Source organism: Coffea eugenioides, unplaced genomic scaffold, assembly GCF_003713205.1.
Source record: "Coffea eugenioides isolate CCC68of unplaced genomic scaffold, Ceug_1.0 ScVebR1_1593;HRSCAF=2470, whole genome shotgun sequence".
NCBI classification, from domain to species: domain Eukaryota; kingdom Viridiplantae; phylum Streptophyta; class Magnoliopsida; order Gentianales; family Rubiaceae; genus Coffea; species Coffea eugenioides.
In genome coordinates, this window is record NW_020862007.1 from 8,474 (window position 1) to 20,685 (window position 12,212).

The window sequence follows — 12,212 nt, forward strand, 5'->3', positions numbered from 1 at the left end:
TCAAAGTAACTTAGTCGGTTCAATTAAACTGGTATACTTGGAGGAGGCATGCACGCAGAACTGAACCGGTCCACCCTCACCAGGTCGACGCTAGGAAAGCCGCTTCATGAAAAGGTTCTTCTTTCTCTGCACATAAAACCTCCTCACCATTTGCAGTTGAGGTGGGAAAATAACTAGGGTTCACCTGCCACATCTGCAGTAATTACCCCCAAAAAAGAAAAGGAAAGAAAAATGCCATTCATATAGAAGATAGAGAGGCAGACGGATTATAGCCAGTTCAATTCAACTCTCCCCATCGTCATCGACAATGGCGGTTCGTATTTCCGCATTGGGTAACAAAAGCCCTGATTCTTTGGTTCGCCTAGATTAATTTGCTTTGTGAAGTTGTGTTTTGATAAAATTCCCGATAAATCACACCCTTCAATTATGATTTGGTCTTGTGATAGCTGGGCAGGGGAGGATGAGCCTCGGGTTATATTCCGGAAAATTTTAGGCCTCGTCATAAAACCACTGGTATCTCTTGATATACATATGTTCACATATATTTGTAATTTTCACTAGTGTAATTTTTTCGGCATTATGCCAATGTTAATCTCTCTGCCTGTGAAGTTGGATTTGAACTGAATATACCATTGTGCTAGATTTTTCCCCAATCTTCTTCTTCTTCTTCTTTTTTCCTATTTGAGCATGGCATGAATGATGGAAAACTTGTTTTTAACCGGTAGGCTGGATATCACTTGTATATACTGGCTCAACATAAGCAAAAATTCATGGGTCATGTGCTTGCCAAATTTCTTTTACCAAAGATTTGATTTTTGATGAAGATGAATAAGCTTCAAATGTCTTCCACCCTCAATTTTTGGTGCTTTCCTGTAATTGAATTCTTTTATTTTTTATTATTATTATTATTCAAATAATTGCATGCTAGGTCAGTATATCTGCTTCTTTGTTTTTGCTGGAGCACTAGATTGAGTGTAATTAATACAGTCAAATGATTTATGTATTTACATTTGTGGCCTTTCCTGTTCCACTCAACCTATAATTTATGATTTGAATGGAAAGAACAAAACCTCTGCATTCACATGTTTTAGATTGCAGAGGTTTTGGACTCATGGGTTCAAAATGGTAGCTTCACATGTTTGAATCTACACGTAGTTCCGAACTTCGACTTTTATAATTTGATTTTACATCAATTAAAAGTTTTTTCTGCATTCTTTCTAATGCACGTGAAACAGTCACAGTTGTTGGTGATCATAACCCAACGCTGCTAAGATATTTTGATTGCACATGTTCAGGACCTCGTTCATCTTTTGATGGCAATGTCGTTTATCAGTTTGAGATAATGGAATATATAAGTTTCATTAATTTTGAGTAGTAACTGGGTTTCAAGTTACCTTGCTGAAACTTTTCACTCTATATTCTCCAATGAATACTCTTTACTATAGAATGGTGATCAACTTGTTTCATAATTCTAATAGGATATAAAGCACACCCTCTGTGTCCATATGCGTCACACAGCAGTTACTTTCACCCTGTCAATAGTGAGATACTAAAAGTCGGTAATTTGTTAGACTCATAAGAAGCATGTGTTATGTGTTACATATTGATAACTTGCTTTCTCAATCTGCATCACAAAACTTATATCTGTCATTTTGTAGAAATGTTCTCAGTGAATTACCATCTTGATTTTATGAGTATTTACTAGCCATATGCCAATCTTTGGAGTTTGTTAAGAATATAAAAGCCCCAAATCATTCTAGCCTTTACTGCTTTACATAATATTACCTGAGGTCATATAAGCAGTATGTTTGATATTCAAGCAGTTTCCTCCGAAATCCACCTTACTGTTTATACAAGTCTGAACTGACTAATTAACGCCTAAACGCTTAGCTTCAGTCATAGCAATTGCATATCTTACAAAACGTAAGGTTTAACATAACAAAGAAACTCTGATTGGGGGCTGTAGATGAATGTAGAATAAGGCAGAATACATGACACATAATGTAATTTTCCTTTTCTTTTTTCGACTTTTCGTTAATCCAAATTTTTGGATATCTTAATATGTTCCATCGTTTAATCCAGGCGGGTGTGTCGTGCACCCATCTGGTTCGGTAGTGGTTCAGTCCCCTCCGTGTTACCCCTGGACCTCCTTAGGTCCGTCCCCTCCCCCTTAGTGTAGGATAGATTAGATTATACAACAGTTGTTGTCTCTGAAAAAAAAATAATAATATGTTGCATCAAGTTACCTTCAACATGTTTGTATGATGCTATTTTGCATTGATTGGAAACTGAAACATTTTCGTTTCTTACATCAACTTTATGTTCACAGATCAAGTTGCTGAGTTGTGTGTTTTTTCTTGCATGTATAGATTCTTGACTTCGGTTTTGATCGATTAGGTGCTGATCTGTCGCAGGTACTGCTACATCACCTTTCAATTCTTTACTCGACTATATCAAAGTTCTTTTTGGTGTGATCTGATGTAAAATGCAATGTGAGGCTTATCAATTCGGAAGCTGCTGGTTTTTCTTACTGTCATCATATTTTATGTGATTATCCGGTTTTGCTTGCAAAGCTATATATGTTGTATAGCGTGAATAGATAGTAGATTTATTCCTGGAGATCTGTTTGTCATTGCATCCACCCCCCTAGTTTTACTTATTAAACTTTTGTGACATTTCGTGCAGACCTAATGTTTCGTGTTGACTTTTTGTGTCATAAGCAGTTGAGATTCTGATTTGCACTTTATATATAACTGAGGTAAATACTGTGGGCTCAAAGCATTGAATGTCTTCATTGATCTCCTTAAAGAATTTACAAGCTTTCTTTGCAGGCAATGGTTGACATCCCAAAAATGCTGTGGTTTAGAATAAGCTTTTTATGTCAATTTGATTCATTTCTTCATGTTTATTTTTGTGCAGCTTGTAGATGTCTGACTTCATTTGTGTTTTTTGCAATATTTATCGCTTCATATTTGATTCCTGAATTTCTTGATTTTAGATATCAGCGTTGGAAATATTCATGTAGTTGATTTGATGGCAGAACGGATTGACCATCCTGTTTTGATCACCGAGTGTGCTATCCAGTCTCGTTGTAGAATGGCAGAACTTCTTTTTGAGTCTTATGGAGTTCCTTGAATAGTTATGCTTGCCAGTTGTTAGTTAACTGAAGCTTCTGCTTGTTTGGGCAAATATTTTAGTTACGGTGAAACAGGGATGCAAACTCTTAATATTATTGTCAACTGCATGTTTTATCTTTGTATGGATGTAGCATGATTGACACACGATGGTCACAGCGTATTGTACTTGTATTTCTCGTTTTATATGGTCCGATGCCATGAGTGCTTGGACTGTTGCTATTTTAATGTATCACATACTTTTTACTTTCCCTTTAGCAGCATTTGGTGTGGATGCCACATTCAGCTACAAGTACAACCAACAACTTGGAATATGTAATAGTGATGGTCTTGCAATTTGCTCAGGATTTATGACTAGTGATGCTATTTGGGTATGCTTCACTTGTTTTTGTGACAGCCCCACTTTCCCCTAAGGCGAACCAAAGGGGTTAGCGGACTGCCTGCCCAACTCTCGCCAGGACTAACGGTTCAGTTCGCATCGATCTAAGACGTTCCGGAATATACTAACGCGCGTAAACAAGTCAAAATGTCCAAATAAAAAAAAAATGAAACCGAAGTCGGCTATGAATAGTAACCGACCCGTCCGAACCCAACCAAAATATCAAGCAAACATTCACATCTTGAAACTTAGCATTTACAAGCCAAAGTGGCATACAAAAGTATTCAAAAGTGGATACATGACTGGTTTGCCAATTCCAAAAGAGAAACGGACCCAAAAGTACATTTAGGGTTTAAATCAATAAGCTATACAAAAGATATGTTCAACTAGCTCAGTTCGGCAACCATTTATCAATTCCAGTCCAAAAGTGTTTATTTTCCTGTAAGGAAAACAAAAGGAACAGAAAGGGGTGAGCTTGCGCTCAATGAGGTACCAAACAGATAGCATTAAAATCATGGCATTTCAAGTTTAGCAAATCAAGTACACATGCCAGATCTAAAGCAAAGGAACCAATGATTCAAATCAGAAGGATACGGGTGGCTCTCAAGAGCCAAATTTCCAGCGCATTACTTGATCTAAACCGGTTGACTCTCCGTCAACGTATATAGAACCAACGCGTCCGTAGATTCCACTTTACACCGAATTTCGTCCACCAAACACCCCTTTACCGGGCCCGCTCACCGCATTCGAACATAAATGGTAATACTCGAGTATACCTGGAATCAAGGGTCTCAATACCCAAAATCCCCGAACAGACTACCGTGGTTCGTTATCTAATCGTCCAGACCCTTGTCGGCCCGACTCGAATAACTTAGCCACAGGACTTGAGCTCATAGGTCATAAAAAGGTCGTTGGTTACAAATTTCCAAACGACGTCCGAACAGATACAGATACAGATACAGATATCAGATAGAGATACAGATTCATACCAAAATTAGCATCTGAACAGACAAGAGAACGAGTGTGATAAAGTACACCCTTGTCTCTAACAAATTAAACAGATTGCAGAGCAGAAATCAAGTTAAACAGCAATGGAGGGGAGTGGTACACTCACTGGCTCAATTTCAAAAGTTTTCACTTCAGATTGGCCTTAATCGCCAAGAAACCCTAAAATAATCAAAATAACCCATTTGAAGGTTTCATATCCAAAATCGAGTAAACATAATGCACAAGTGAGGCTCGACTACACGTCGTACGCCTTGCCAAATAAATACTAATGCAAGAGTGCAAAAACATGATTTTCTTGGAAACGAAACGGTAACATGAAGACCTAGGCGCAAATAACCCAAAAGCCTTCATTTCTATCACAAGCCAATTCAAACTTAAAGGAACCAAACGGCCTATAAAATCGGGCAGCACTTCCCCTAAATTTCTTACTTTTCCAGCCATCATGGCTTCATTATTCTTCTCATTCAAATCCAAAGGTACACACACAACAACAAGTTCATCCAATAGCCATTCAGCAAGCTCTAAGAAGTACAAAGACAAGTCAAGCTAGGGAAAAGTCCGGAAATGAAAGTTAAGTTCAAAACCAGAAAAATAGGTTTTGACGTCATTTTACGGTAATGGCACCAAAGGCACTACGATTGTTGGATAAAGGTGCAAGACCAATCGTTTCGAAGCTAAGAAATAGGGCTACAATATTGTAGAAGGTCACTCAACCCAGTTTCGAGTGTAACCAGGTCAAAAATGTAAGATACTATACCAGAATCACAAAAACAGGTTCACAAAATGCATTCCGGTGTAAACATCATAACTCAGTCTACACAAGTCCAAATCCCAAAATTCCAAAACCACTTGAAAGCTAAGAAACAGGGTTACATTTCATCAGAAGACCTCAACAACCAATTCCAAAGAAATTCCAGTCAAAACAACCAATTACAGTCGCAGTTTTCCAATCCTGATGAACCCAGAACAGCAATAGTAAAATAGACATTTCTCTCTCTACACTACTCCAAATGACCTGAAATTTTACAAGAACCTCAAACACATCAATACCTACAACTTTCATGTTTTAAGCAAAGGCCAATTCTGCCTCTAACCATATGATATAAAATCGGAAAGATTTGGGGGTTATGAACCCTAACTTTTCACATTTTCTTCCAAATCCAATATTGGTTGCAATTACCAATCATTTACACCTACTAGAGTCATTACCCCTCATTACCAACCATCATACATAACCACAACATCATGATCACATTAAACCAGAAAATTCATCAATAAAATAAAAACTTCACCAATTCATCTAAAACAAAGAAATAAACCACAAATTTCAGCACTTTAGCCACCACTAGGCACAAATTAAGCATCATTAGGTGTAGGAGGAAGTTCAAGTACCACTTACCTAGTAAACAAGAGAAAAGGAGTTGTAGAACACCTTAGCTTCCTTGAACACTTCCACAAAAACACTTACTAGCACCAAAGGGAGGGATTTTATGGAGAAGAAACAAATTTAAGCACTTGGTTTGGATGATTTGCACTAGTTGGAGAGTTTTTCTTTGAAGAGTTTTCTTCCTTCTTGAGTTTAAGGTGGCCGGCCAACAAGGAGAAAGAAAGAATGAATTTTTAGTCAATTTTTGAGATATTTAAGCAATTGGTCAAAAGTCAAAAAAAAAATGAATAGTAAGTCATAACTCAAGACTTAATCATAAGGTGACACTTGTCACCCTATTTAATGCATCAATATCCTTTTATTCCCTCTCACTCTAATCCATAAGGTATCCTCTAATCATCTCTTAACACCCGGTAAATTAAACTCAGTATCCAAATCTTAACCTAGTTAGCCGAATTTCTCTGAACTTTTCGCCCTAATGGGTCCCACGTCCGATATACGTTCTTAATTTCTCAAAAACTATTCGATACTAGAAAAATCATTTAAAAACTATATTCACTCAAAAAATTTATTTTCACAATTTTTTTGAATAAAGAAAATGTGGAAAAACGAGCAATTCAAAGAATATAAAATCTAGAAATTAAGGAGATTACGGGTCCTCACAGTTTTTACTGAAGTTCATAGGGATTTTGTGGATAATTCCAATTTCATGGAGCAGTGAGTACAGAAACATATCCATCACAAATCTCAACTATGCGTCACTGCCGCAATTCTTTTGCTGTTCCATTAAAGGTTAGGTTAGTTTATTCTGAAGTTCAGTGCCCATACCAAGTCACTATCTTGATCTGGTGCCACTGAGTCTACTATTGGTATCAAGTATGAAAAGACCTACATTGAATAGATTATATTCTTCTGGAAGAAACATGTTGTTCATGTAGGGTACACCCATCCTTAATAATTTCATGAATTTTGCCATTAACTTTTTGTAGGTCAACACAAATATGCTTTGCCTATGACCTATTAAAGAATTAGTTATCTATCTGTATTTGTCGCATTATTCGTTGGATATGCACAACCTGTAGGCCTGTCCTACAAACCAGCCAAACACCTAAGCTTGAGCTTGGCATCATGGATTCAGCCAAGTACAGCATCATGTAGTTCGCAGGTTGCTCATAGGAGGATGCCGAAATTTTACTTTTAATGGGCAACCTATAATTGACTTGTGATAAATATTCTCAAACTATACGGGGGCAATACTTTAATTTTGTAAAGGAGTATTTTGAAGAATTCCAAATTTTCAAGGGGTGGAAAGGTAATATCTTGGATAAGTAGGGTGGGGGTGGTGACGGTGGTCCCCTACACCCCTGTAACCAAAGGTCTGGGATGGATTGCTGGAGATTATTGGTGGTGCAAGGTTTGCAGAGTTTGGTGTTTGGCATATGTAGCGCCTTGAATATAATATTTTAGCTCAATATGCTTCTTTGAGGCTCAAGCTAGAAGAAAATGAATCACTGAGCTAAGAACCAAATTGAGCAGCATCCTTCTCACTGGGGACTAGGAATGTTTGATAGCTGAGCAATGGTTTACTGTGGGCAATTAAGAAGCCAGAATAACAAAGTGAAACATTAACACCTGCATGTAATACCAGTTAATGTATTCAGTCTCTGATACTTATCCTAGTGTTATATGAAGTACTGCACCTTAACAACTTGCAATGGTCTACAATGTATATGTGTAAGTTTGAATTCTTATCCATTTTTCCTATCACAGTTCATAAATGGAGAACCTGCTTACGAAGCATGTTGCCGAACTAGTGTTGGTGGATACCATGTTACCGATTATCTGAAGCAGCTTCTTTCACTTAAATATCCCCATCACATGTAAGCTTGAGAATGCCGGTCCCTCTGTAAATGCAATTGGAACTTTTCTTCATTTGTTTTGTAGTCTTGATCGCTTATTTTTTTTAAAACAGTTCTAAGCTCACATGGGAAAAAGTTGAAGACCTTAAGATGGAACACTGTTACATTGCATCAGATTATACATCAGAAGTCCGAATATTTCAGGTAGTGTAGTTTGGTCTTTCTGACTTGTCTGCAACTATTCTGCTTTGCTTCTGCAATCATCTAAGCAATTCAACTTGTAGCAGAAAGGGGATAAAGAAGCTGAAGAAAAGACCAGGTGCTGGCAGCTTCCTTGGACTCCTGCACCAGCTGAAGAACAACCTTCAGAAGAAGAGCTAGCTGGAAAGGCTGCTCTAAAGGAGAGACAGGGTCAAAGACTAAGGGAGATGGCTGAAGCAAAGAGGTCCTCTCGAATTAATGAGCTTGAAAATGACATTAGAGGTTTGGAATTCCTCTTAAAGCAGCTCAAGCTGGTTGAAGAGAATAATGTTCCTGCATTTCTAGAGAGAGACTGGCTATGCCTCTAAACAGGAAATAGAATCTAATCTGGCAAAGGCAATACAATCTTTTTGCAAAGCAAAGGGCGAACAAGTTGAAACTGAGGAGAAGATGGACGCTTCCACGGCTGACAAGTATAATCTTGTCAATGTGCCTGACAATGTGCTGACACCAGAGCAGGTGTGTGTTCCGATTCCATGTGTTCTAACAGATCTTTGTCTTATAGTTTCTGTTGATTTTGGTATTTTCTACTGCACAGCAATTTCTAGTTAAACAAGATACAAGAGCAGTGAATGGCTGCTAAATTGGAACCACAGTATTGTTTTCATGTAATGTTCGTAACTTTCAGAAATTTAAATTTTTCACTCTTGTTTCCATGGCAGCTTAAAGAGAAAAGGAAGCAGTTGTTTCTCAAATCCACAACTGAGGCCAGGCAACGAGCTAAACAGAAGCGGATTGAAGAGGAATTAGAAAGAGAAAAGCAAATGAAAATGGAGGAGGAAAAGCGCTTGTATGTTTGTGATTCGCAAGCTTAACTTGTCTAATCATTGCTTGATGATATTGTAGATATGTGGTCTCTTTTACGTTGTATTGTCATTACATTATGCTTTGCTTCTGAATGTAGAGAGAAGCCAGACGTGATTTGGAGGATTTACGTGCTAAATACCGAGAGCTTTCTGAGAGAGTGGAGCAGCGAAAACGCTTGAAGCCAAATGGCAACAACACAAATGGGAACCAAAATGGTTCTGGAGGTGTGGGCCGTGGTGAAAGATTGAATGTTGCTCAAAGAGAGAGGATGCGCCTCCTGACAACAGCTGCATTTGATCGAGGGAAGGGCGAGGACACTTTTGGTAGCATTTGGGAGTTTTGTGGGGTAGAAAATGATGGAAAGCATTTGATTTGGATAAATGAACTCCTACTATTATGGTTACCACCGAATGTGGGCGGAAAGCATCGAAAAAAAGCTAAGAATGCCTAATAAAATTTTTCTAAATGCCAATTTTGTTCTCAAATGTATGCTGAATAAATTTTTATTAACACACACACACACACACACACATATATATATATCCAAAATCATCACTAATCCTACCTTAACTCAAAAACAATATTAAAATCTAATTTTTTTCCTTTCTCTTCTTTTCTTTTCTTTCATAATGTAGCATTTTCTATCATTTGTTTTCTAATCTAAACATCCAAATTAACTATAAATATTAGAATTTGAAAGATTTTGAAAAGAAATTGAACGATACAAAGTATGATATTTTTAAAGAAAAAATTCACAATAGATGGCTAATGATAAAAAAATAGTAAAATTTGTTCAAAACGTACATCATATTTTACAAAATAATTTTTTCGTCCTTCATTTAAAAAAGTGTATTTTTACGTTTCTTACAAATTGATATTGAACAATTTTGGTACCTACCTAAATTTTTGACTAGTTTTTTATTGGAATCTATCACACGCTTTACACATGATAATTTTTTAAGGACAAGATTGTCAAATTAAAATTTACATAATTTGATCCATAGTTCCTCATATTTAACAAAATAAAATTTTGTCTCTCATATTTCACAAAATAAATTGTATCATCTCTCATATTTTATAAAATAAATTTTTTCATCCCTTATTGACTATGTGTACAAATAATTTTTTAAATCTAATTAATTTTACCTAAATAATATGAATAGCATGTAATGTATTTTTATTTGCTTTCATCTAAGTAGACTAATTGTAGTTATACACATGCTATTCAATAGATATATACATTGGTTTAAAAATAATAATTTTATTTTAAATCAATATATATTTTTATTTGATTTCACCATGTGAATCTATTCAATATTTATGGCTTTTTCTCTTTTGTTAATAATTCATTTATTGAGTTATATAATAAGGTTATCTAATTAATCGGTCCTAAATCGAATTCTATAGTCATGCTAACAAATTGTATTTTAAATATGAAATGCTAACAAATTGTATTTTAAATATGAAATTTTGACTCGCCACTTTTAAGATCAACAATTGAATTAATTGGTTTGTGATTGTTTTAAAATTTGAAAGTGTCAATCGCTTACTTCTTTTGTCATACTTTTCCTTCGTTTCTTTTTTCTGTTCAAATTTAATTCAATATAAACACTTGATAATATTTAGAATTAAATGTTTTCTTTGTTTTCAATTTTTGAATAAAAGTAAAATGAACATGAGTAGAAAATTAACATTCTTTAAAACTCCTTTATATATCTATTTAATTTTACTGGAATATTACATTCAGACGAAATCAAATAAAGACATATTATATGCTATTTATATTGTTCATGTGAAATTAAATAGACATATATACATGAGTTACTTTTTAAAGTTATTTGCATATATGATCAATGATGGATAAAAAAATTTAATTTATAAAATATGAGGGTCGAAACAATTCATTTTGTGAAATGTGAAATATTATCAATCAGATTATGTAAATTTTGATTTGCTAATTTTGTCCTTAAAAATGATCACGTGCAAAAGCACGTGGTGGATTCCAATAAAAAAACTAGATGCAAATTTAGGTAGAGATGAAATTTGACAAATATGAATTTATAAGGGACGTAAAAATACACTTTTAAAAGTGAGAAACAAAAAATTCATTTTGCAAACAATAAGGGGTGTTTTGAACGATTTTTCCTAAAAAAAATATAAAATATGCTATGTTTTATTGATTTATTTCTTTAATTTACGGGTCTATTATTTCACATGTTTTACAAGAAATTTTCATCATCTGTAATTAAAAAAAAATCAAATCTCAAGCAACGTTTGGATTAATAAAAGGGTGCAATTTTAAAGGAAAAACAAATAAATCAAAGCAGAAAAAAAATTGTCTAACCATTTTGTTTGCGTTACTTATACAAAAAAAAAAAGAAAAGAAACACCGAATATTCTGAAAAAGAAAGGAAAGAATAGATTATGTATAGTTGCATTTTAGCTGTAACTGAATAAAATCTAATTGTAAACATACTTTAATACTTTATTTATTTTTTGTGTATTTTCACATTCATCTTGTTATTGCTATAATAAATTTATGAAATAATAATATTTCGATGAAAATTTTAATCTTTTTTTAAGAGAAAGAAATTACAAGAAGTATTAAAATATAAAAAATTTTAAAATGTTAACAATCATCGCTACGAAATTTAGTATTCAAGATTTTCAATTTTTTCATGTTCAAAATCATGGTTAATTTAGTACAAATGACTAAATTGTTTCTGTCCATGTAAATACGTAATACTTCTTAAGTTGCAAGCATAGTAAAGATATTTGATCATTCATGAGACAAGTGTTGGGCCCAAATGACTTACAGGGAAAACAAGTGCTATTTTCAAATATTCCGGGGAGGGTAGCGAAATTGATAGAAATCTAAAGGGGGGTTTCTGAAATAATACCTATCATCAACACATATAACCATCATTGACTCACCTAGGGTTTTAACGCAACTGTTCTGGGACTCCTCCATCACCCATTCCCCGCCGCCCCATTACCCATTCCCCGCCGCCCCTCATCACCCATCAGAAAATGGTTAAGGGACGCCAAGGAGAGCGCGTCAGGTCATCTAATTTTCCGACTCCATCTCCATTTTCCCCTTATTCCGTAATTTCACTGAATTTGATTTTTCTCCCGACTTTTTGGGTTTAACCCCTGCAGGCTTTACGTGAGAGGAACTATATTGGGGTACAAGAGGTCGCAGTCCAACCAGTACCCGAACACTTCGTTGATTCAGATCGAAGGAGTGAACGCAAAGGAGGAGGTGGCTTGGTACCTCGGCAAGAAGATGGCGTACATCTACAAGGCTAAGGTTAAGAAGAATGGGTGCAGGTTGGACTTGAACTTAGCTCTGACGACGCCGCTGTTACGGTGAAGAA

General features: G+C 35.4%; 1 pseudogene; it reads left to right on the forward strand.

Moving 5' to 3' along the window:
* The first annotated feature begins 231 nt into the window (after positions 1–231).
* Positions 232–9,307, forward strand: LOC113755582 (annotated as a pseudogene).
* The last annotated feature ends 2,905 nt before the right edge of the window (positions 9,308–12,212 follow it).